This window comes from Heteronotia binoei, chromosome 19 (genome assembly GCF_032191835.1).
Source record: "Heteronotia binoei isolate CCM8104 ecotype False Entrance Well chromosome 19, APGP_CSIRO_Hbin_v1, whole genome shotgun sequence".
In the NCBI taxonomy this organism is placed as follows: domain Eukaryota; kingdom Metazoa; phylum Chordata; class Lepidosauria; order Squamata; family Gekkonidae; genus Heteronotia; species Heteronotia binoei.
This window is the reverse complement of record NC_083241.1, coordinates 11,039,161-11,061,231: the sequence shown is the minus strand read 5'-3', so window position 1 is coordinate 11,061,231 and position 22,071 is coordinate 11,039,161.

The window sequence follows — 22,071 nt, the reverse complement described above, 5'->3', positions numbered from 1 at the left end:
TCTTGACATTTTCAGTGAGTTATCTACCACAACCCCAAGATCTCTCTCTTGGTCAGTCTCTGCCAGTTCACACCCCATCAACTTGTATTTGTAGCTGGAATTCTTGGCCCCAATGTGCATTACTTTGAGGGTCCGAAGGGAAAAAAGGGAGGGGGAATTGATGGTTCAAAAACCCCACTGAGGGGCAGGACTGGTCCATCTGAGTAGGCCAGGCTAGGCCACTGCCTAGGGTGCCACCTGGCCACAGGGCGCCACCTGGTGCTCCCTCCTCCTCCACATGCAGCTTTTTTCACCATCTTCTTGACTTGGGCTCCCCACTGCTGTGCTCGCCCTCACTGCTGCCTGCCTCTCTGCTGCCCTCCTCCCCCTTGCTGTCCACCCTGCTGGCCTACTAGGAGTGCTGAGGGTGGGTGCCAGCGGCGGGGAAGGAGCTGAACGGGGTTGGTTTGATAGCAGTGGTTGGAGGGTGTTCTTGGCCTGCCCTTGTCTAGGCACACGGGTGTGGGGGGAGGAAGGATGTGGGCAGTGGGGCAGGAAGTCGGGGGCAGGGGGCACCAAAAAACCTGGCACCTGTCATGGCCGATGAGGACAAGCTGACATCTGAGCCTGTAGCCAGCCACTCTAGTGCTTCGGAGGTTGACAGCTTGCCACCAACAGACCCAATACCTGGCCCAGCAGCAGTGGAGGGGGAGGAACAGCTGCAAGCAGGGAGCCCGCCTGACTCACCCCTGTGAGTAGCACGATTAAGGGAATGGCTGTGTCGTGACTTATTAGCCCGGCAAAAGGATGCACACCTAAGGGGAAGGCGGTCCTTAAGCCCTGAGTATTATCAGGAGCTTCCCCACTGTTATTTGGAGCACCACCGGAGGCCCATTTAGCCCCTGATTGGGGCTGGGGTCTTTGTGGAAGCAACAAGTTGTTTTGGCACGACGTATGTCCACCTTGGCCCCTCACTCAGACTCTTCGGTATCCTGACTCCCGGCTCTAGATGACCTCGCTTTCTGCTCCCTGACTTGGCTTTGTGGGTCAGCTTTCGTTGGAACTTTTGGCTTGACCCTGGACTGAACTCAGACTTGCGCACAGCTGCACCTAGCCCTGCTGAGGGGGAGTCTGTTTCCTCAGCCAAGGAACCCACCGGTTGAGTCCCTCTGTTCAACTTGAGCAAAAAGAGCCCTGAGCGGGGCTTTTTTTTTTAGCAGGAACACACAGGAATGCAGTCTGACTGGCTCGTTATCAGGGGGTGTGGCCTAATATGCAAATGAGTTCTTACTGGGCTTTTTCTACAAAATAGCCTTGTGTGAAACAATAGTGATGTCAGGGGTGTGTGGCCTAATATGCAAATGAGTTCCTGCTGAGCGCTTTCTACCAAAAAAGCCCAGGCCCTGAGTAAGCACCAAACACCCCGAGCCCCATTTCTCACACTGAGGAATTACTTCCAGTTCCCTTTGGGGTCAGTCACTTTCAGCCTAATCTATGAGGGTAAAATGAGGGATGGGAGAAACGCTGGAGGCAGCGTGGCATAAAAATGCAACAGTTTACGAAGCATGCCAGATAGGTAAGGCCTCGACTGGGTGCATTTATAGATATGCCAATCCAGAAAGAAACAATGGTTGCTGGCAGATGCAGCCATGTTGGAGCTTGAAGTGGGCAGCAGTGCCTTCACTTAGCATCACACAGTGGCTTCTCAGAAGTTTGGTTCAGTGGAGGGGGCGTGGCTCACTGGCACAGCATCTGTGTGGCACAAAGAAGATCCCTGGTTCAAGCCGCAGCATCTTCAGTGAAAATAGGAGGTAGGGGGACTGAGAGTGTGAAAAATAGTGTTGTGGTTTGGAAGCAACAGAGATCAGCACCAACAGTAACAATGCCAGCACAACATGTGAGCGCTAAAGCCCACTTCGGTGGGGTAGGGCGGGATATAAATAGAAATAATTAATTAATTAATAGCAGCGATGGTAAACAAATTTTAAATGATCAGTTTATAGTTTGTAAATTGTTATATTGTTGTTTTGTTTATTGCTTTGTTTTTAAGTTGAATTGTTTTATGCGGTTATTTAAAAACATTGTTAGGCGGCCTGACCCCATAAAGGGAGGGCAGGATATAAGTCCGATTAAATAAACAAATAAATCAGGGACGTTCCGCAAGCATCATGCAATTGACCAGGGGTGGAATTCTAGCAGGAACTCCTTTGCATGTTAGGCCACACACCCCTAATGTAGCCAATCCTCCAAGAGTTTACAAAAAAGAGCCTTGTAAGCTCTTGAAGGATTGGCTACATCAGGGGGTGTGTGGCCTAATATGCAAAGGAGCTCCTGCTAGAATTCCACCCCTGCAACAGAGCATTCCTAGAGCATCACACAACAGTGTTCTACCCTCCCAACTGAGAGCCTAAGGCTTTTCCACATTGTTTTTCATAGGTTCTGACCCCATATTGCTTCAGTTTATCCCCTACTTATCCCAAGCATTTTTGGGCCTTTAATTTTCGCTTCAGGTTTGTTTGGTTTTTTCCCCCTGGTTCTTTTGAGGATGCTTTTATCCCAGTCTTTTTCTGGAAGCTGATTCTGAGTCACCTTTTTTCTTGTGCAAAACATTTCTATTGGTTTTAAAGGATTGAGCTGATTTTGAGCCACCTCCCCCCACCTCCAAGCAAAATGTTTCTGTCAGCAGGGCCGCATTAACAAATAGGCCGAGTAGGCACCGGCCTACGGGACCCCATGCTTGGAGAAACGTCGACTGCGGGGTGACATGATAGAGGTTTACAAGATAATGCATGGGATGGAGAAAGTAGAGAAAGAAGTCCTTTTCTCCCTTTCTCACAATACAAGAACTCGTGGGCACTCGTGGGATAAAAGGAAGTACTTCTTCACCCAAAGGGTGATTAACATGTGGAATTCACTGCCACAGGAGGTGGTGGTGGCCACAAGCATAGCCACCTTCAAGAGGGGTTTAGATAAAAATATGGAGCAGAGGTCCATCAGTGGCTATTAGCCACAGTGTGTATATATATATAATTTTCTTTGGCCACTGTGTGACACAGTGTTGGACTGGATGGGCCACTGGCCTGATCCAACATGGCTTCTCTTATGTTCTTATGTGACACAGAGTGTTGGACTGGATGGGCCACTGGCCTGATCTAACATGGCTTCTCTTATGTCCTTATGTGACGTCGAGTGTTGGACTGGATGGGCCACTGGCCTGATCCAACATGGCTTCTCTTATGTTCTTCTGTGACACAGAGTGTTGGACTGGATGGGCCACTGGCCTGATCTAACATGGCTTCTCTTATGTCCTTATGTGACGTCGAGTGTTGGACTGGATGGGCCACTGGCCTGATCTAACATGGCTTCTCTTATGTTCTCATGCCTTTAGGGACCCCGAGACAGCTTCCCCCCTGGTTTCCCCCCTGCTTGCAGCCCTCCCAGCCTGCACACGCAGCCAGCAGCTGAGCCACTCTTTGCCCGACTTGCCTGGTGAGGCTGCTGCTGGGGTTGTCACCTAGTCTACCTCTCTCTGACTCTCCCCTACACCTTTGTCAAAGCGACTTTTGAGACGGTGTCTGCAGGCTGCAGCAGGGGCTGCAAGTGGTGGGACAGGCGCTCTGACTCTGAGCCTCCATATTAGGAGATAATTTGCTAGGGGGCCCCTGAGATTTCAACTGCCTAGGGGCCTCCGCAGGGTTTAATCCGGCACTGCTCAGTTTAAAGGAATTTAAGGTAGATGATGATGTGCAAGACCTCCGCCAGAGACCCTGGAGAGCTGTCGCCAGTCAGAGTAGATAAGAGCGACTTTGAGAGACCAGGTTCTGATGCAGTAGACAGAAACTTCACAAGTTCCTGCAAACTAGGATTTTCCTGGGCTACAGGGCTTTTTTAATAGCAGGAACTCCTTTGCATAGGGTTGCCAAGTCCAATTCAGGAAATATCTGGGGATTTCGGGGCTGGAGCCAGGAGACATGGGGGTGGAGCCACGAGCAAGGGTGTGACAAGCTTAATTGAACTCCAAAGGGAGTCCTGGCCATCGCATTTAAAGGGATTGCATACCTTTCAAATGCCTCCCTTCCATAGGAAATAATGAAGGATAGGGGCACCTTCTTTTGGGACTCATAGAATTGGACTCCCTGGTCTAATCTTTGTGAAACTTGGGGGATATTTTGGGGAGAGGGACTGGATGTATGCTGAAAATCTGGTGCCTCTATCTCAAAAAACAGCCCCCCCCTCCCCGAACCCCAGATACCCGGGGATCAATTTTCCATTATTTTCTATGGGAAAACGTAAGAAGAGCCCTGTAAGCTCTTGGAGGATTGGCTACATCAGGGGTGTGTGGTCTAATATGCGATGAAAAAAAAAACAAGTCCTGCTGGGCTAAGATGTTATGCAATTATGCCATTCCTTCACAACCATCTCTGTTGTTCAAGGATTTTACTGAACGCAAGACTATGATATTTTCTGGAGAGGAGGATTAATGCATTTTCTTGGCATCAAACATATTAATGAAGGCTCAGCCCCATAACAGCCCCCTTCGCTACGGGGTTCTTGGCTTCTCAAATCATCTGCACAGCACGCCCTGGAAAGGGGATTTCGGGTGACGGTGCTGGGAGTGGGCTGATCCATGGAATCTGTCCAGCAGGGTGGGCCAAGCTCCCTTCCTCCCTGCCAGATTCTTCAACAGGAATCCCCGGGCAACACCGTGTGAGGCTGCGGAGTGTGATGCCATTCACCTGTTAGCGTAAACCAGCCCTTGGGAGAACCAGCCTGCTTTCAAGCCAGCTGTCTGAGAAGAAACTGCACGGCAGAAACAGAGCGGAGCCCTGCATCCCCAGACCCTGCTTATTGCTGCCTGCTGTGCCACTCCACTAACTTGTTCAAGAGGAATTGCCCCTGAAGTTTGATAACGGACAGGGGCAATTCCATCTGGCCTTCCGTGAGGATATAGGTTCCCTTCAAGCCAGCTGTTTGTGAGAAAAACTGCTTGCGGTCGAAGAACTGCTTTCATCCAGATGTTCTATGCTCTGCTTCTCAAATGCAAAGGCTCCCAGAGAGAGCTCATCCCTTGCACCAGTAGATGTTACCGAAGGGCATTGGCCAGCCCTCTAGGGTGGCATAAGGGCATCTAATAATTTGTTCTGGGGAGAGAAGATCTGCATGCAGATCTCCAGGAACTGCACTGGCTGCCAATAGTATACCGGGTTCGTTACAAGGTGCTGGTTATTACCTTTAAAGTCCTATATGGCCGAAGACCTGCCTACCTTAGGGGCCGTCTCTCCCTACATGTTCTCCAGAGAGTACTTAGATCGGGATCACAAAATCTGTTAGTAATCCCCAGGCCAAAGGAGGCCCGATTGAAATCAACTAGAGACAGAGCCTTCTCAATCATAGCCCCCTGCTGGTGGAACCAATTACCAGATGAAGTGAGGGCCTTGCGGAACCAGTTCCGCAAGGCCTGCAAGACTGCCCTCTTCCGGCTGGCATACAATTGACTGACACCGATATTTAAGTGCCGTGGAAGAAGGCCGCCGCTATCAGAATAGAACCAAGTTAATAATCTGTTTTCTGTTTTAACTGTTTAACTGTTTTAATTATTGTTATTTATTATTGAATGTGTATTTTAATACTATTAATCTATTGTTCTTGGAATTTTATGTTGTAAGCTGCCCTGAGCCTGCTTCGGCGGGGAGGGCGGGATATAAATCAAATAAAATAAAATAAAATAAAATAAATGTAGGAGCCCACCACTGCTGAGACTGAAACGGCTCTCTCAAAAGTTTGTGACAGCTCAACGGTGGTACAGCATCTGCTTTGCATGCAGAAGTTCTCAGGTTTGATCCTTGGCATCTCCAGTGAAGAAGAAGAAGACGACATTGGATTTATATCCCGCCCTCCACTCTGAATCTCAGAGTCTCAGGGTGGCTCACAATCTCCTTTGCCTTTCCCCCCAACAGGCACCCTGTGAGGTGGGTGGGGCTGAGAGAGACAAAAGCTACCCTTTCAAGGACAACTCCTACGAGAGCAATAGCTGACCCAAGGCCATTCCAGCAGCTGCAAGTGGAGGAGTGGGGAATCAAACCTGGTTCTCCCAGATAACAGTCTGCGTACTTAACCAGTACACTAAACAGGCTGAAAGTTGAAATGAAAGACCCACTGCCTGGGACCCTGGAATGCCGCTGCCGGTCTGAGCAGGCAATACTGATCTTAACAGACCAGTGTTCTGACGCAGTGTAAGATGGTTCCTTTTTTGGGGGGTGGCATGGCTCTGCAGGAGACACCTTCTTTGTTTGTAGAAGATCCAGTCTTCAGTCCCCTGAATATCCAGTAAAATGGATCCAGTTAGTAACTGGATAAACATATCGGATAAAGATATGGAGCAGAGGTCCATCTTTGGCTATTAGCCACAGGGTATAGATGGAACTCTCTATCTGGGGCAGTTATGCTCTGTATTCTTGGTGCTTGGGGGGCAACAGTGGGAGAGCTACTAGTGTCCTGGCGCCACTGGTGGACCTCCTGATAGTGCCTGTGTTTTTTGGCCACTATGTGACACAGAGTGTTGGACTGGATGGGCCACTGGCCTGATCCAACATGGCTTCTCTTACGTTCTTATGTGACACAGAGTGTTGGACTGGATGGGCCATTGGCCTGATCCAACATGGCTTCTCTATGTTCTTAGACTTCTAAGACCCTGGAGAGCTGGTGAATATTTTACAGATTATTATTTACTTATTTTTTATTGCACCTCCTCCCCATTGGGACCCCGAGAAGCTTACATTGTTGTCTTCGCCTCCATTTTATCCTCACAACAACCCTGTGAGGAAGGTTGGGCTGGGAGTATGTGACTGGCCCAAGGTCACCCAGCAAGCTTCCATGGCAGATTGAGAATTCGAACCCAAGTCTCTCAGATCCTAATCCGACGCTCTAACCACTACACAACACAGGCTCTCTGAGTCCATCTCGAGTGAGGAACTATTTCCTCAGGAGTATTAAAAACTCCCAGAGATGTCCTTGATCAACATAATGGAAGATACCCTGAATTTGTTAACTGGAGAGTTGTCCTTTTTGTCCTTAAAATGAAGAACTCTGCAACCCTCGAAACAGGTATGGTATGAAACGGAGCATTGAAATGCCATTATTTTCATTTGATAGGAGGCTGCCATCTCCTGAGTTCGTTCTGCTGGTTTGAAAGCGAAGAAAACAACATTTTTGTATCAGCTAATGATCTGGAAGAATCTGGAGGAGTCTGTGAATGCAGGCACATTGACCTGAAGTGTTTGAAGGTGAGGATGCTTTGGGATGAAGTTAACGCTCATTTCCGAACCCTGATTGGTTGGAAATACTGCATATTTGTGTCAGATGGGAGACCGGGATTGCTGGGGAAGCAGCCCTCATTTGCCAGTAGATGGTGCTGAAGGAACGTGGAAAAACTGGAACTGCCTTCATAAGGGTGACTGTGGAATGTTAACTCCCGACACTTCTTAGAATAAGAGCTGGAAAATAAAACAGAAGGGAGGGAATATGCAAACATACATTTTCCAGGTGTTCAAACTTGGAAGGCGTCTCATTATGCAAAATGTTTTCATAACAGCTTCAAAATTCACTTTATGTTTCCACTGGAATCTCCACTGATCTTCATCTCCACATATTATAAGATTTTGCAGAAGAAGAGGTCTGTTAGATCAGTCCCAAAAATCTACTTAGCCCACCATCTTGTTTCCAGCAGTGGTCAATTGAATGCTTTTAGGAATCCCATAGACAGCCAATAGCCTTCCTGCCCCGCTAACATGCAGTAACCGATAATCAGTGGCATGCTGCTTCTAAACATAGTTCCACCAGGGCTTTATTTGTAGCAGGAGCTCCTTTGCATATTAGGTCACACCCCTGGATGTAGCCGATCCTCCAAGAGTTGTGGAACTCACTGCCGCAGGAGGTGGTGGAGGCTACAAGCATAGCCAGTTTCAAGAGGGGATTGGATAAAAATATGGAGCAGAGCTCCATCAGTGGCTTTTAGCCACAGTGTATTGTTGGAACTCTCTGTCTGGGGCAGTGATGCTCTGTATTCTGGGTGCTTCGGGGGTGGGGTGCAAAGTGGAAGGGCTTCTAGCCCCAATTGTGATGGCACTTGGGTTTGGTATTTTTGGCCACTGTGTGACACAGAGTGTTGGACTGGATGGGCCATTGGCCTGATCCAACATGGCTTCTCTTATGTTCTTATGTTTACAGGGCTCTTATTCCAGGGCCTACTGTAAGTTCTTGGAGGATTGGCTACATCAAGGGGGTGTAGCCTAATATGTAAAGGAGTTACAAAAAAAAAAGCCCTTCATCTAGCCATTGCAGCTAAGAGCTATCAGGAGACTGAAGAATTTGAATATTCAGCTTGGAAGATTGTCTTAGTGAGGGGCTGTTGCCGCTTCTTGTGGCTGTGAACCCCATAATTTATTTAATTAGTAACTTCTACTCTTTTTTTTTAGTGGGGAGAGTAAGAGTGGCCCCCAATGTGGTGAACAATAAAATAAAGCAATTCAAACAAGGCATAAAACCCAACAGGGCTGCTCCCCAGTTTCATAATATAATCAGAATCAGGGATTTTTTTTGGTAGCAGGAACTCCTTTGCATATTAGGCCACATACCCCTAATGTAGCCAATCCTCCTGGAGCTCACAGTAGGCCCTGTAAGAAGAGGGGGTGTGGGGGGCTAATATGCAAAGGAATTCCTGCTACAAAAAAAGCCCTGGTCAGAATCATATCAAATTGATGTCTTAAAGCAGGAGAATGCAGAACAACCATCAGAGGGAAGTTGGCTCAAATGCTGTAAGCCGCTCATTGGAAAAGGGTAGCATTAGGGCTTTTTTTGTAGCAGGCACTCCTTTGCATATTAGGCCACACACCCCTGGTGTAGCTAGGGTTGCCAAGTCCAATTCAAGAAATATCTGGGGACTTTGGGGGTGGAGCCAGGAGACTTTGGTGGTGGGGCCAGGAGACATGGGGGTGGAGCCAGGAGCAAGGGTGTGACAAGCATAATTGAACTCCAAGGGAGTTCTGGCCATCATATTTAAAGGGACAGCACACCTTTTAAAATGCCTTCCTTCCATAGAAAATAATGAAGGCTAGGGGCACCTTCTTTTGGGGCTCATAGAATTGGACCCCTTGGTCCAATCCTTTTGAAACTTGGAGGGTATTTTGGGGAGAGGCACTAGATGCTATACTGAAAATTTGGCGCCTCTACCTCAAAAAACAGCCCCCCCAGAGCCCCCAATACCCGCAGATCAATTCCCCATAATTCCCTATGGGAATTGTTCATGGAAGTGCATAATGGCTGTGGGGGCGGGGCTTCCCTCACCGGCCAGCTGGCTGGGGGAGGGGGGAAGCCTGTAAAACCAGGGGATCCCCCGCTGGGACCTGGGGATTGGGAAGCCTAGGTGTAGCCAATCCTCCAAGAGCTTACAGGGCTCTTAGTACAGGAAGATTGGCTACATCAGGGGGCATGGCCTAATATGCAAAGGAGTTCCTGCTCCCAAAAAAGCTCTGGTGTTAGTTATCTAGAAGCCAAGAAGGATGGGACTTATTGAACATCCATGTGCAAGATGTTCCAAAGTCTTATCACTCTGCTCAGCTACCGGCAGTGATTTCTTCTGGCACAAGGCGTTTTCGTCCAGCATAAGGTTACTGGGTTCCTGCTGTCAGCGGGAGACTCTCTCCGACACCTTCAAGGTGCTTCCCACCTCTGCTTAGGTTTGTGGTGGGAGAGGTGAGGAAATGGGGGCAACTTGTGTTGCTGGGGACGTGATGCTATGACTTCTAGCGCAAATGAAAGTGATGTCATTGCATTGCTGGTGATGTCACTACACTTCCTGGTGAGGGGCTACCAACAAGTGGGTCTCCCGCTACCTGATGCTGGTCACCCAGTTCCACTCCACATGGTCAGAGATGTAGGATAGAATCTACAAGGTTGGATCCAAACAAAAGAAGAAGATGAAATTGGATTTATAGCTCGCCCTGTACTCTGAATCTCAGGGTCTCAGAGCAGCTCACAATCTCCTTTACCTTCCTCCCACCACAACAAACACCCTGTGAGGTAGGTGGGGCTGAGAGAGCTCTCACAGAAGCTGCCCTTTCAAGGACAGCTCTGAGAGAGCTATGACTGACCCAAGGCCATACCAGAAGCTGCAAGTGGAGGAGTGGGGAATCAAACCCAGTTCTTCCAGATAAGAGTCTGTGCACTTAACCGCTACTCAAACTGGTGTCCTTTTTGACCACCAAAAAGGCTAAGCCAGGGAACATGGGCCTAGGATGGACAAAAGCCAGTTGGGATTGGGGCTGTATTAAGAAACAGGATGGGGTGAGATTGTGTAACAAAGCCGACTGCGTCCAACCCATTGTCTGAAGCACATATCTAACAGCAACTGGGATGTGTGAGTTAGCCAAACTGGATCAGTTCACCAAATATAACAATGGAGTGGATCCTACCTTGATGCTACCACAGCACAGAGCAAAGCTTGAAGTCTTCCTCTAACCTCTGGAGCCTTCCTCCAACGGAAACTGGCTCTTCTACCAGTGGGAGGTTCCTTCTGGGATGTTTATAGCACCTCACAATCTCCTCAAACACAATGTTTACCAGAAGCGTTGGTTCACACTATCCATTGTGGCATAATCATGGATTCTCCAACCAATGAGAAACCAAAGGGTGCAGTGTGAATGTGTGAACTGTTTCTGGAGCCTTTCATAAACCCTCCAAAGTCCATACTGGGGAATTTGGAGGTCCTTTTTTTGTTTTCTGTCAATGCTGAGGCCATCAGCCTTGTCTCTGTCATGAATTTACAAGATGGCCTCAGGCAAAACACTCCTTGACATAATCTAGATGTAATGACACACTTACATGAATAAGCCATAGGGCATCTGGAGCTTGTGGGCTCCCTTCCCCTCTTTCTTCCACTCACACGTGGCTTGGTCATGAAGGAATTCTGCCTTTGCAGCCAGCCGCTGGTTGTTGCTCCATCTGAATTGCAAAATGCCAGGTGCAGGCCCCTGACAAGGATTTGTTTCAGTGTTGTGGTTCAGTAACAGTCTATTGCAGGGGTGGCCAAACTGTGGCTCGGGAGCCACATGTGGCTCTTTCACGCATATCTCTCAGCCCTCATATCACACATATCTTGAAGCCCCACAGTCCCTTTGAATCACTCCTCCATGCCAAGCCAGCTGAAGGCTCCAAGAATACACTTGGAGAATGCATTTAAAGTTGCTTTATTTTCATCTCTCCCTCCCTCCCTTCCTTCCGGCTCACAAACATCTGATGTTCATGTCTTGTGGCTCTCAATTATATGATATTTATTCTATATGGCTCTTACGTTAAGCAAGTCTGGCCACCCCTGGTCTATTGATTTCCCTAATATTATTGTCATTGCTGATGAATGGCTAATAGTCCTGAGCAAATTCATATACCCACTACTACATTGCTCCATGTATTCATATATGCATTTATATTCATGACTGCACTAACCCCTGTATTATAATCTCAATATCTACTAATCTTTATATATATTCATTATATTCTTTCATGGATTTATGTAGAATAATATCGGTAACATGTGAGGGCATTTGCCAATTTTACACATTTGCAGGACACGCCTTCAGAAGGTTTTGCTCAGATGAAGCTGTCGCAAGGGAATGCTCGTAACATACTCTGTTCTAGAGCCTGAAATGCAGTTTTCTCATTTTCGCGCCCTTTAAACTCCTCGCAACAGAAGACTTTCTTTGTTAATTCAGACACGAAATCCATTTGGTTGAGTATACCCAGGGGTGGAATTCTAGCAGGAGCTCCTTTGCATATTAGGCCACATACCCCTGATGTAGCCAATCCTCCAAGAGCTTACAAAACCTTATAAGCTCTTGGAGGATTGGCTACATCAGGGGTATGTGGCCTAACATGCAAAGGAGCGCCTGCTAGAATGCCACCCCTGAGTACACCATTTTCAATAGCAGCCAGCAGAATATTTCTAAGAGCTCACAACCAGTCAGCAAAACAGGTCTTTAACTTCCTGTTATTTTGTCCCCAGAATCTGTTATCCAGAGCAGAGTACAGTGCCTGAGCATTTAAGGCAGGAAAAGGAAATGTCCCCTGTGCAAGCACCAGTTGTTTCCGACTCTGGAGTGACGCTGCTTTCACAACGTTTTCATGGCAGACTTTTTACAGGGTGGTTTGCCATTGCCTTCCCCAGTCATCTACGCTTTCCCCCCAGCAAGCTGGGGACTCATTTTACCGACCTCGGAAGGATGGAAGGCTGAATCAACCTCGAGCCGGCTATCTGAAAACCCAGCTTCCATTTAAGGCAGAGATGCCATCAATTTCACACCAAGTGTGTTTTTGGCAGTCCAAATACCATTTTCGACTGTGTTGATTGGGCATATGCCAGTCACCAGCTTGGTTCAGTTCTCTACCGAATCTGAGCACTCCAAAACCAGTTTGTGTCAAGTTTTGGCAAAACAGCACATGTGCAAAAATGCCACCAATCCAAACAGGCCAGCAGCCATTAATGTATGTAAGGACTACTTAAACGAACACCAAATCAATGATTTTTTAAAAAATCATTTATGACCAATGTATGATTTAGGACAGATGTAACTACTTAACCAATTCCAAGTGGAACAGAATTACTGCTATGTCTAGGGGAGTAGAACCCTATTGGGCAATGTGAGAAAACCCATATACAAAACCCTGATTACTCTGTATAGTATTGTTAGGTAAAGGGATGGCAGGACTTAATCTACAAGGTTTTTTGAGGGCGGGCAAGATTTAAAAATGATGCCCCCTTATGGGCCATTCTATCTTATGGTCTCACAGGATACAATGGACTCCACACCAGTGTTCCCTCTAAGCTGAGTTAGCATGAGCTAGCTCACAATATTTAGCCTCCAGCTCACACATTTTTGCCTTCGCTCAGGAAGGATGACCCCCGAGCACAATAATTTATGCAGGAGCTCACAACTTTAAGGTCTGTAGCTCACAACTTTAATGCCAGTAGCTCACCAAGTAGAATTTTTGCTCACAAGACTCTGCAGCTTAGAGGGAACATTGCTCCACAACCAATTTGGCACCCCCCCTCTTCCGGAGCCCACGGCAAGAACCCCCCTTTGCCCCCCCTAGATCCGGCCCGGAGGGATGGTGAAGCAACCTGCTGTACAGCCATGAGCAGGCTGAAGAACGAGCTGTCGAAAAACCGGCTCCGTTTGTGACTGGTGCACAGGAAGCAAACCGAACCAGAGAATGTTGGAGCTTTCCTAATATGAGGCAGTAATCAAGGAGGGAGAGGGTTTCAGAGGTTGGGCAAAGCGCAGGACCTTACAAACCAGTCATCATGCCATCTCCCTGCATCGTTGAGTGGCCAAATTCCACTGCATCTGTTCCATTGCGAGCATCTTGTGGTCCAGGCAGGAGCAAGGGATGCGGTTCATCTCCATCACCAGCTGTTTCCTACATGTCAGTCTGGCATTATAAAGTAAAAGTAGTTTCCTGTGCTAGCGCTAGTCGATTCCGACTCTGGGGTGACATCGCATCATGACGTTTTCACGGCAGACTTTTTACGGGGTGGTTTGCCGTTGCCTTCCCCAGTCATCCACGCTTTCCCCCCAGCAAGCTGGGGACTCATTTTACCAACTTCGGAAGGATACAGGTAAAAATTTAGGCCAGGCTATTTTATTCCTAACCCGTTCATTAGGGGATAGGTTTCAAGGCACAGAGTACAGTCTCCCCACCCCAAAGGGAAATCTGAGCCCCAACCTGTCTCTTCTAGGAAAGAGAGAGCTGAGAGAGGCACAGAGTACAGTCTCCCCACCCCAAAGGGAAATCTGAGCCCCAACCTGTCTCTTCTAGGAAAGACAGAGCTGAGAGAGGCACAGAGTACAGTCTCCCCATCCCAAAGGGAAATCTGAGCCCCAACCTGTCTCTTCTAGGAAAGAGAGAGCTGAGAGAGGCACAGAGTACAGTCTCCCCACCCCAAAGGGAAATCTGAGCCCCAACCTGTCTCTTCTAGGAAAGACAGAGCTGAGAGAGGCACAGAGTACAGTCTCCCCATCCCAAAGGGAAATCTGAGCCCCAACCTGTCTCTTCTAGGAAAGAGAGAGCTGAGAGAGGCACAGAGTACAGTCTCCCCACCCCAAAGGGAAATCTGAGCCCCAACCTGTCTCTTCTAGGAAAGACAGAGCTGAGAGAGGCACAGAGTACAGTCTCCCCACCCCAAAGGGAAATCTGAGCCCCAACCTGTCTCTTCTAGGAAAGCATTTTTTTTAAACTTTGCATCACTTTGTATCTTGAACAGAGATGAACACAGATGAAGCTTCTTTATACTGAATTGGACCATCCAGGTTATTATTGTCAACTCAGACCGGCAGCAGCTCTTCGGAGTCCCAGGCAGAGGTCTTTCCCATCATTTACTGCCTGGTCCTTTCAACTGGAGTTGCTAGGGATTGACCCTACAACCTTCTGCATGCAAAGGCTCTTCCACTAATCCACCACCCTTACCCCAAACAACACTGAGCATTTGTCTAGTCCCCAAGCATTTACCTCTCTTCCTGTTCATAAAATTGTGAGCACATGAAGCTACCTTACGTTGATTAGACTCTTGGTCCACCGAGAGCAGCATTGTCTACTCAGATTGGCAATGACTCTCGAGTATCTTAGGCAGAGCTTTTCCACGTCACCTACTACTTGATCTTTGTTTCATTGGAGATGCCAGGAATTGAACCTGAGACCTTCTGCGTGCAAAGCAGAGACTCCGCTGCGGAGCTGAAGCCCCTTCCTAAATCCCCCTTTTTCCTCCAAGCAGGGGATACTGCTTGGTGTAGTGGTGGTTAGGTGCGTGGACTCTTATCTGGGAGAACCAGGTTTGATTCTCCTCCACACACACCTGCTGGAATGGCCTTGGGTCAGCCATAGCTTTCATAGGAGTTTTCCTTGAAAGGGCAGCTCCTTTGTGAGAGCTCTCTCAGCCCCACCCACCTCCCAGAATGTCTGTTGTGGGGGAGGAAGATAGAATGTGAACCGCTCTGAGACTCTGAGATTTGGAGTGGAGAGCAGGATATAAATCCAATGTTATTCATCATCATCATCACCATCATCATTTTTACATAGATCTATTAGGTTTTCAGGTAAAATGGGAATGGGGAATAGAAGGGAAGGAAAAGGGATGGAGTACATGTATTTAAAAATGTGTAATGTTTCTACTTATACATTAGTCATTCTATAGCTTCATCATCAGTATCAGTCATCTTGTAACATTTTCTGCAATTACATCTTATAATTCATTAATCATTAATATCTCTTTAAACTCCTATTAGGACAAGAATATGTTTCTTTACACAGCAATATTTATCATAAATCACATTTTTGTTTTATTTTGGAAGATCATCACCACCTCCACCATCACCACCTTCAGCTTCAGCTTCTTCTTCCTCTTCCTCCTCCTCCTCCTTTTTACCACAACCCTGTGAGGTAGGTTAGGCTGTGTGTTTTGGTGACTTGGCCAGCCGGGGCGTGTCATGACTGATAAAGAACAAATCCAGCTTTCCCCTCAGCACAAATTCCACTTCCTGACCCATGGCATTACTTAGGTTCTGACATGCTCAAGGCGCATGTATAAATTAGCTAGTGATTGTTCAGAAAGCAAAAAAAAAAAAAAAGGGGGGGTGGAGGGGGAGATATATTTGTACGTAACATTTAATAGAAACAATCCCTCTTCATTTACTCCGTTCTGATTTCTTTCTGGTGCTTTTGCCACGGTTCTTTCACTTTCTGCTTGTTATTTTCCCTCTCTCCCTGTTGTGGTCTCCTGGGTGGGTGCTAGGAGGCATTTTGGTGCCCCTCTGTCCTGTAGACGGAGCAGCTGCAGGCGGAAGCGAACGGGAAAGAAGAGATTTCTCTCCCGCCAGCAGCTGCCTTTGCCCCAAGAGTCTCTTCTCTGATTCATCATTTACAGTTTGCTGACCTGGGGTCCAAACCCTGCTGCAACTCTGTGCACAGCACATTGTCTCTTGCGCTCCCTGGCTCTGCCTGGTTATCCTTTATCGACAGAGAAGTTATCACCCGGTAAAGGGCATGGTAAACTTTTGTGACAGGATGAACTTAGCTCCTTAGGCTGCACATGACAACATCTATTAAAGCGCAGACGGACTCAAAGCATGTGGAAAGGGGTGGGGGGGGTGAGAGGAAAGGGGAGGCTGGCAAAGGCATTGAAAAGTCATTGCCCAGCCGGGGAATGGTTTCGTAAGGCCACGTCGTGTTGTTCCTGTGTGGCTAACGGCAATTGGGAGTGCCTCTCCACCCCACAGTCTTTTCTGATTATCAGCACCCCTGAGAAAAGAGGCGGTTGAAGAGGGATGGACAGATAAATTGGTGGAGAGCGAAAGATAGCGAGAGAGGAGGGAAATGGATAGGTCAAGGGAGGGCAGGGCTGAAGGCAGGGGTCATTTTGTGCAAAAAGAGGTGCCAGAGCTCATCAGCAGAACTTATTTGCACAAATCTTTTGCACATGCCACACACCCCTGATATCACCGGAAGTTGTACTAAATTATATCAGCTCATAATTGTACTAAATTATATCAGTTGGACTATAAGGAAGGCCGAGCGCAGAAGAATAGAGCTGTGGTGCTGGAGAAGACTCTTGAGAGTCCCTTGGCCTGCAAGAAGATCAAATCAGTCAGTCTTCAGGGAAATCAACCCAGACTGTTCCCTGGAAGGTCAGATGCTGAAGCTGAAGCTCAAATACTTTGGCCACCAAATGAGAAGGGAGCACTCACTGGAGAAGACCCTGATGCTAGGAAAGACAGAAGGCAAAAGAAGAAGGGGACGGCAAAAGATGAGATGGCTGGACAGTGTTACTGATGTAACTAACATGAATTTGAGCAGACTTCAGAGGATGGTGGAAGACAGGAGGGCCTGGCGTGACTTTGTCCATGGGTCGCAAAGAGTCGGACTCGACTGTGCGACTGAACAACAACAACATATCAGCTCAGCATCTACCTTCAAATGCTTCTTGAATTTTAATTGTCCTAATAAAACCTTACTCCCATCATACGTTTTCAATTACTTTCTCTTATGTGGCCACAGTGGCATGAGGAAGATTTCCACCTGTCTGCTTTATATGTTTTGGTTATTTTCCCATTTTTGTGGGGAAAAATATTAGAAAGTAAGTTTGTCAGATCTTAGAGATCAGCAAAATTCTCCCAGGGAGTTTGAACAATGGAGCTCAGAAGCAAATATTTCTTTGGAATACCAGAAGATGGGAGGCAGGGGCAGGCTTTATTCAGCCACCTCCCTGAAGATCCTCCAGGCCCCCAGTAGGAGTCAGTCACTAGAGGTCGCCATGACTTCCAAGTGCAAACACACACACATGCCAACAAGGAAAGGAAAGGTCCCTTGTGCAAGCATCAGTCGTTTCCAACTCTGGGGTGATGTTGCTTTCACAACGTTATCATGGCAGACTTTTTACGGGGTGGTTTGCCATTGCCTTCTTCAGTCATCTACACTTTCCTCCCCAGCAAGCTGTGTACTCATTTTACCGACCTTGGAAGGATGGAAAGCTGAGTCAACCTCGAGCCGGCTACCTGAACCCAGCTTCTGCTGGGGATCGAACTCAGGTCGTGAGCAGAGCTTAGGACTGCAGTACTGCAACTTTAACACTCTGCGCCATGGGGCTCTAACATGCACATAAAAAGACAAAAATCTTGGGTAGGATCTCAAAACAGGAAAACGGGAGGTACCAGTTTGGCTGCCTTCTTACCAGTACTCTGAACTGCACTGAGCTGGTTAAATTTCAGCCCCAAGGAATGAATGTGATGTTGAAATTGGAGAAACGCCATTTAAGGTAAGCAGATATGCCCTAGGATTACCAGCCTCCAAGTGAGTCCTGGAGATCTTCCACTGTTACAACTGATTATCAGACAATAGATATCAGCTCCCCTGGAGCAAATGGCTGCTTTGGAGGGTGGACTCCGGCACTGTACCCTACTGAGGTCCCTCCCCTCCCAAGCTCCGCCCTTCTCAGGCTCCACCCCCAAATTCTCCAAGTGTTTCCTAACCCGAAGCCGGCAACTCTTAACAATCCTTCCGGAGAAATTTTGCCGCTCTTCTTGAGCTTTCTGCTTTTATCAGATATCCCCAGCGAAATTGCGATATCACCTTGGCATGACGTCTGAGCCAAACAGATACCGTTCTCACTATACGGTGCAAAAAATCGAGCCCAAGCCAACTTGATCATTTCTGGGTTACCGCAGCCACTAAGTAAAATTTTTCTTTGATTTCCATGTCACTTTTACTATGTTTTAATCCATCTAGTATTTATCTACTATCAGGACTTTTTTTTGTAGCAGGAACTCCTTTGCATATTAGGCCACACCCCCTGATGTAGCCAATCCTCCAAGAGTTTACAGTAGGCCCTGCATTAAGAGCCCTGTAAGCTCTTGGAGGATTGGCTATATCAAGGGGGTGTAGCCTAATATGCAAAGGAGTTCTTTCTACAACAACAAAAAAAAGCCTTGTCTAGTATAAATTGATTGGATGCCCTGGGGGCTAAGTAACTTTTTCATGTTTTTCTTATTCTTAAAAAAAGAACAGAAGTGAAAATAGATGTTTCAAAGCTCTGTTTTTAAAAGATAACTGCATTCAACTTGGTAGTTGTCTATGAATAGGATGAGCCAGTGTTAGGCTTCCCAATCCCCAGGTCCCAGCGGGGGATCCCCCGATTTTACAGGCTTCCCCCCTCCCCCAGCCAGCTGGCCGGCGGGGGAAGCCCCGCCCCCACAGCCATTATGCACCTCCACCAACGATTCCCATAGGAAATGATGGGGAATTGATCTGTGGGTATCGGGGCTCTGGGGGGGCTCTTTTTTGAGGCAGAGGCACCAAATTTTCCGTATAGCATCTAGTGCCTCTCCCCAAAATACCCCCCAAGTTTCAAAATGATTGGACCAGGGGGTCCAATTCTATGAGCCCCAAAAGAAGGTGCCCCTATCCGTCATTATTTTCTGTGGAAGGAAGGCGTTTTAAAAGGTGTGCTGTCCCTTTAAATGTGATGGCCAGAACTCCCTTTGGAGTTCAGTTATGCTTGTCACACCCTTGCTCCTGGCTCTGCCCCCAATGTCTCCTGGCTCCACCCAAAGTCTCCTGGCTCCACCCCCAAAGCCCCCAGGTATTTCTTGAATTGGACTTGGCAACCCTAGCCAGTGTTGAATAGTGGTTTGGAGTTCAGACTCTTTTGACTCTTGCTGTCAAGTCGCAGCTGACTTATGGTGGCCCTGTAGGATTTCAGGGCAAAAGAAATCCAGAGGTGGTTTGCCGTTGCCTGCCTCTGCAAAGCAACCTATGACTTCCTTGGTGGTCTCCCATCCTAGTAGGAACCAGGACTGGCCCTGTTTCGCTTCTGGGATCTGATGAGATCAGGCTAGCCTGGGCTACTTAGATGAGGGAAATCCAAGAAACTCAGGTTCAAATCTCAATTTCTACTATGGAAGTTTGCTGGGCGACCTTACGCCAGTCACTCTAACCTACCTTGCAGCATTTTCCTGAAGAGGAGGGAAGAACACTGTAAGAACACTGGAAAGGAATTCAGGGAATAGGCCAAGTCAGTCCTGTTTTTTTCCTGTGTGTTCTTGCCCAGGAATTAATATCACAGGCAGAGGCCTTCTTGGCCGTCCTGACAACCAAAGAAGTTCTTTTGGTGGATACACAAGAGAGGGCCTTTTTGGTGGCAGCCCCATGGATATGGATCAACCTCCCCACTTTTTTCCCCTATGAAATGACCCCTGATCATGTAACGGGTGGTGGGAAAGATCTTAGTGCACTGCTGCCTGCCAGAGGGAGCAGTGCTACCCTTGATGGACCAATGGTCTGTCTCTGTCTAAGGCACTTTGCATGTGTTCGTGTGTGTTCTCCTCAGCAGGGGACCCTGGAGAATAATAATAATAATAAGACCGCATATTTATACCCCGCCCTTCTCTCTGAATCAGAGTCTCAGAGCGGCTTACAATCTCCTTTATCTCCTTCCCCACAACAGACACCCTGTGAGGTGGGTGGGGCTGAGAGAGCTCTCCCAGAAGCTGCCCTTTCGAGGACAACTCCTAATACCAGGCTCTGTTCTAAGAGAAAGGCTTTCCCCACACTGGCCTTCTGGATTGCATCGAGGCAGCTTCTGCTTGCTACGACAAATTGTTGCTTAACTCACAATCCCGGCCTTTTCTGTGGTGCAGAAAAAGGATATTTCAGGGTGACTTGGGTTTAACAGTTTTCCCATCACCTGGACTGGCAGCCATCCTGAGTGGGGGGAAAAAAATTCTCTGACAGGTTAGAATGGCGTTGGGCCAGGTTGCTGTTAAAACCCCTCGAGGCCCTAGCCGTGATTCCAGCCGATGGGGGATTTATATAGGAAGCCATTCGGTGTTTTAAAAAATGGATATCCCAGAATGTGCATCCCTATAAAATAATGATGGGCAGAATAAACTGCCTGTGAGAGACTCGCGGATTCCCAACCGCTTAATCAAAGAGCGACGAGAAGGACCGGCCTAACATTTACAAAGGCAGATGTGACACAATGCATATTTGAACACCATGAGAAATAGCATCATCGGGGGACGGAGAGTGAGTTTGGTTAATAATGAATGGCAGATCCTATAAAATACCCCAAGAATAATGACATAATTATTAGGAGGCTGGGAGATTAAGATATAATTTAAAAAAACATGACAGGGGAGGGTGTAATTGGGGAGACAAAATACGCAGGAAGTTTGTAATTTACATGTCAAAATACCTTTTTCATGTTTTGATTGGATCGGACGCTGCCTTTCCACTCCATTTATCTTGCCTTCAATTAGAGGCTGCGGATATGACACCGCCCGTTCGTATTCTTGACACCCGCGACTCACGGAAGGCTCCTAATTCTAACAGACAGGGAGGGGAAAAGGGAAACTCGCTTCCGCCACTGCTGTGGACTTCTTCGTTAACCCCTAATTTGTTTCTAAATGAGGCTGTCACTGCGGTTCAAATGAATACGCGCTTAGGTTTCAGGGTTGCCCGCTTCTGCCTCACAAGCTGAAGGCATTTCGAAGGGGGAGGTTGCCTTTCTGCCTGCTTCCCAACGCCTTGGTGCCGGAAGGATCCGACCACAGGCAAGACAACGCGATGATCAGATGGAATCTAGTCGCAATGGGATGCTTCTGCCAGCCAAAATTCACCTTCGTTGATTTATTTAGATTAGAATTTAGAGCAGGCAGAAGTGGGGGGTGGGAAAAGGTAAGCCAACGCAGATTACACTCGGCCTTAGGCCACAGCTATCAGCAGGCCGTGATGTAGCCCTGTTACAACATCATGGCTCACAGAGAGATAGATAAACCTTGAGCAGAGTTACACTGTTATATGTTGTGAGCCGCCCTGAGCCTGCTTGTGTGGGGAGGGCGGGATATAAATAAAAAGTATTATTATTATTATTATTATTATTATTATTATTATTATAAATACGGCTTCAATGCCTTGAAAGGAAGTAGCCGTGCTTATGGTTGCAATGGAAACATAAGCATATAATTGTTGTACACAATTAAAAGTTGAAATACGAAAAACACAACTAATAAATAAGCCAGGTCTACTATTTGGCCAGCCATGTCCACCAAACTCCAGCCCTCGGCTTCAGCCCGCTGCCCTTGAGAAATGGAGAAGCAAGAGAAAAAATGGCCAGGAAATGGCCTCCATAATGATGCTGTAGGGATTTCCCCACAACTCTATGGTCTTTACCATAGAGATAAGGGGAAATCCCTAGAATGTAGCCCAGAAACGACATCACATCCTTCCTAAGTTCTGCTCTCTAAATCTTTTGACATCTGCCAAGGCATTGCTTGCAACCCTAACAACAAATCTAAAATGGAACCAAAATAATACTAACTCCGTAGGCTGGAACCATCCCTTTAAAACAAGAGAGTAGGTTGCCAAGTCCCCTCACTGTTGGTGTGGGGATTTGGGGGGCATTCCAGGGGTGGGCAGGAAGTCACGTGTAACGTTCCCAACATGATGATGTCACCTGCAAGTGACATCATCACATTGGCAATGCCACACACT